Raw genomic sequence first — 5,308 nt, 5'->3', positions numbered from 1 at the left:
TTCTTAGAAATACAAAATGCTCATATTTCCTGACTTTGGAGACAGGGTTAAAAGGAAATGGGAAGTGAGTTACATACATACCACAACTCTTCTGTATTATTCCCTAAATGGGGGTTTTTCGAGGATGGGATACTTGAGGTGAGCAGAAAGGAAAGATGCTGCTTTATTTGAAATATTTTCTTACCTCACTCTGTACCCCTGTAAAGGGCCCAGCCTTATCTCTCAGGCGTGGCCATGTTCTTGTCACTGCTCCCCTCCCTATTTCTTGCAGCTCTTAATTCTAGTTCCTGCTTGCCACTCTAGGTTTCATCTTGACCAGATTCAGCTCATTTTCCTGTGATCCTGCTCTGAAACATACACAAGTTTTTTTTTTTCTTTTGTTTCATTTTCAATCGTTTAATGTTTATGTTGGCTTTTGTTTTAGCTCTTTTATGGAAGCCTTAGAGGAGAATCATTCAGGGATGTCTGTTTTGATTGGAATGAGAAAATAAAGAAAAAAATCCCTTTTTAATTTTACAAGACATTTTTATATCTAAGTTTTTCACTAACATTTCCCACCATGCTAGTTTATCTCCCTGTCTTGTCCTGAGTTCTTTCCTCTCATTGCTACTTGGAAACTGCCTCGTAGGACTTACTGCAGAACCATGAATTCTGGCATACACGAGGAAGGAGTTGATTCTTCACCACTTTTCTAACCCTTTTTTAGATGTATCTTCCTTCTCTCTTGAGCTATTTGAATTAATTTGGATTACTGTACTCAATTGTATAGTACTATAGTGCTTGTGCCTTGAAAATATCTGTTATTATTGTCTTGTCATAGTTCTACATCTCAGGGTTGGGCCTAGTTACATTTTGGAACATTATTCCAAGAAGTTTGTGAACTTGAAAAAAACCTAGGCTGCAGCTATCAATACTTTCAGATGGTACTTTAATACATGAGGGCTTAAAACCTTTAATAAATCATGGAAAAAGCAGTATGAGATTCCTGTTTCTGTAAAGTACTTGAAAAACAAAAAAGGGAAAAAGACCATGCCCCACTCACTTTTGTCTTCACGTAGGGTGCACAAATGTGACTTTAGTTTTGATGCCTTTTCTGGTTAGAACATAAAATTGTTTGTGGTAGTTTGCGGTAATGGTTTGCTTCTATTAGTTTACGCTTTTGTGATTTTTTTTGTCTTCATTATTCCCATTAGGGCCATGCTTCCCCATTTTGTATAGATAAAAGGTGGATTCAATCCTGGGGAACAACCCACAATTTTGGGAACAAATGTCCGCAATTATGTAGTTGACTATGGTTTGAAATCCTTCCTTGCCATCACTTTCTTGCAGCAACATAATTCTGTTCTATCTCTTCAATAATTGACAACCCTATAATCCCATTATATATCTGTGTGTAGGGGGAAATGGGATTCTTTAAATTTTCTGTGTTATGTGGTTTTATTCTTCCATAAATTATTTCCCACAGCCACAGAGCACAGCACACTACCGCGCATTATTGAATGCTGGGATAATTGGGGAAGGGTAGTTTGAAATACATCACTGTTCTTTGTGTCAGAATTTTTTTTCTTTTTTTTTTTTCGGAGCTGGGGACCGAATCCAGGGCCTTGCGCATGGTAGACAAGCACTCTACCACTGAGCTTCTTATTTTTAATAAGTAATACATCCTATAGAAATAGCTAATTAACTCTTGTGTTCTCCTTCATATATGGGTGCTGCTGTGAATAAATTCTATTTTTCCATTGATAAACAAAAATAAAATCCCATAAATGCACGAAAATACATAAAGAGGGAAAAGTATCCACAAAGAAAATGCATTTAAAATGGAGAAAAATATAAACAAAATGAGATCAAAATTTATAGCCAGAAATTATGAAATTAAAAATTTCATTATAAAACTACAAATTTGTAAGGTTAGATAATACAAATATATATTCATGCAAAGAGGAAAACATTAAATGCAATGTATGCACAAAGAGTTAACTCAAAATGTATTATATAAACCAAGATTGGAATGGAGCACTCACTGTTTCTGCTGTAGAGGCAAAAATGGAAGGACTACCACTAGGTTTACCTAAGGTTTATTGCATAGTGACAAATTTTCAAGAAAGGTGATGTTTCAAAAATAACTCACAAATAAATCATTGATAATTTAAACAAATACAAAAATAATAAAATATAGAAGAGCAACCCTAGTCAATGGTGATCTGATAGGATGCATAGGATTACTTCGATATTCTGGTATTTTTTGAGGCCTGTTATGTGAATGAGTTTATGGTCAAATTTGGAGAAGTTACAATGAGGTGAAGAGGAAAAGGTATATTCTTTTGTTTTAGGATGAAATGTTACCTAAATCTCTGTTAAATACATTTGGATTTTTCAAGTTATTAAAATAAATTCTGTTATTTTAACCGTATATGTTTACTTTCAGTTTCCATAAATTGTCCGTTGATGAGAGTGCGGAGTTGAAGTCTCCTACAATTTATTGTGTGTGGTGCAATATTTGCTTTGACCTATAGTTATGTTTCATTTATGAATTTAGGTGTCCTTGCATTTGAAACATAGTTGTTCAGAATTGAAAGTTCATCTTAGCATTATTTTTCTTTGACAAGTATGGTTACCTTCCTTATCATTTTTGATAACTTTGTGTTGAAAGTCAATTTTACTCGATATTAGAAAGGCTACTCCAGCTTGTTTCTTGGGAACATTTGCTTAGAATTTTTCTCCAGGCTTTTACCCTGAGATACTCTTTCTTTGTCACTAAGGTGTATTTCCTGTATGCAGCAAAATCTTGGGTCCTCTTTACGTATTCAGTCTCCTAGTTTATGTCTTTTTATTTGAGGAATTGTGTTCATTGATGTTAAGAGATATTAAATTAAATGGACTATTGCTTTCTATTATTTTTGTTGTTAGAAATGTAATTAAAATTGTGTGGCTACCATCTTTTGGGTTTGTTGAAAGATTATTTCGCTACTTTTTGCTACGGTGTAGTTTCCCTCCTTGGGTTGGAAGTTTCCATCTACTATCATTTGTAGGGTTGGATTTGTGGAAAGATATTTTGTACATTTCACTTTGCCATGGAATGTCTTGGTTTCTCCATCCATGGTAATTGAAAATTTCACCAGATATCCTAGCCTGAAGATCCAGAAATGAATGCACACACCTACAGTCACTTTGTCTTCGACAAAGGTGCTAAAACCACGAAATGGAAAAAAGACAGAATTTTCACGAAATTATGGTTCAACTGGAGGTCAGCATATAGAAGAATCAATTATGTAAACAAACCTCCGGGGGATGGCAAATGAACATCTTATTGGATGCTGATAAAAATTTAAAAAATAAATATTTCTTCATGTTATAAGTCTTGGAAAATATCAGGAATTCAACGGCCATACGAAAACATAGCAAGTATTAAAAAAAAAAAGTAGCCAGCATCAAACTTACTGGAGAGAAATTTGAAGCAATACCACAAAAATCACGGACTGGAAAAGGTTGCCTAATCTTTAGTTACTCCTTCAGTATGGTACTGGAAGTCTTATTCACAGAAAATAGAAAAAAAAAAAAAAAACACGGGGCAAAACGGAAAAATTTAGAAAGCCAGAAGCTAAAATATCACGATTTTTAGATGATGTGATTGTATATTTTAGTGACCCCAAAATTTCCACCAGAAAACTCCTTCAGGTGATAAACAACTTCAGCAAAGTGGCTGGATGTGAACTTAACTCAAACAAATCTATAGCATTCTACTTCAAGGATAAACAGTTTGAGGGGAACTTAAGGAAATAACAGCCTTCCCAATAGTCACAAATAAGAAAAAAATACCTCAGGTTTACTCTAAACAAGCAAGTGAAATTCTGAATGACAGGAACTTCAAGTCTCTGAAGAAAAAAAAAAAACATTGACGAAGGTCTCATAAGATGGAATAATTTCCCATGTTCATGCATGGGAAGGGTTAATATTGTAAAAATGGCCATCTTGCCAAAAGCAGTCAACAGATTCTAGGCAATCACCATCAAAATTCCAACTCAATTCTTCACAGAGTTAGAAAGACCAATTTGAAATATTAATATGAATATTAATAAAAATTGATCTGAACGGTACAGAGACAGTGAGGTAGATCAATGGACTATAGACACTTGATATTTGACAATAAACCAAAACCATCCAATGGAAAGATAACATTTTCAACAAATGTTTCTCATTCGACTGGAGGTTACCATGTAGAAGAATGGAAATCTATCAATTCTTATCACCCTGTGCAAAGCAGAAGTCGAAGTGGATCAAGTATCTCCACAAAAAATGACATATAATCTTAAACTAATAGAAGAAAAAGTGGGTAAGTTTCCTGTACAGAACACCAATGGCTTTTACTCCAAGATCAAGAATCTACAAATGGGACTTCATAAAGCTCTTGTAGGGCTAGGGCTGTGGCATTTGGAAAAAGGTACAATCAACAAATTACGAAAAGATCTTTACCAATCTTCCATCTGATAGAGGGATAGAATCAATCTATACAAAGACTCAAATAGTCCTTTCAAAAATGCTGTATAGCGCTAAACAAAGAATTCTCTACTGAGGAATATCAACATCCTTAGCCATCAGGATAATGCAAATCACAAAATTCTAAGGTTACACGCACTCCAGTTAGAATGGCTAAAGTAAAAAAATGAGATGACAACAGATGCTGGCAAGGAGGTGGAGAAAGACAAACTCTCCTCCATGTTTGGTCAGATTGCAAGCTTGTACAACCACTCTGGAAATCAGTCTGGAGTTTTCTCACAAAGTTGGATATAGGACTACCTGAGGATACTACAAACCCACTTCTTGGATATATACCCAAAAGATCTCCAACATATAAGTAGGACACGCGATGCTACAGGTTGAGAGCACCTTTCTTTTTTATAATAGCCAGAAGCTGAAAAGAAACCAGATGTCTCTCCACATAGTAATGGATAAAGGAAATGTGGTACATTTACACACCTGTGTTCTTCTAAGCTATCAAAAACAAAGTTTGTATAAAATTCTTAAGATGGAAGTAGAAATTATCATTCTGTGTGAGGTAACCCAGTCACAAAAGAACGCAAATGGTAAACATTTATTAGAAGTGTGTATCAGCCCAAAAGTGTGGAATACACAAGAAAGAATTCACAGGTCATATGAAGCCCAAGCAGAAAGAAGACCAAAATGCAGATGTTACATTCCTTCTTAGAAGGGGAAAAATATTCATGGTAGGAAATACAAGGATAAGAGTTAACCAGGGACTGAAGAAAGGGTCAACCAGAGACTGCCTCTTGTTGGGATCTGTCCCATA

The sequence above is a fragment of the Rattus norvegicus genome, chromosome Y (assembly GCF_021556685.1).
Source record: "Rattus norvegicus strain SHRSP/BbbUtx chromosome Y, alternate assembly SHRSP_T2T, whole genome shotgun sequence".
NCBI classification, from domain to species: Eukaryota; Metazoa; Chordata; class Mammalia; order Rodentia; family Muridae; genus Rattus; species Rattus norvegicus.
The sequence above is the reverse complement of the archived record's forward strand: the minus strand, read 5'-3'. Positions refer to the sequence as shown.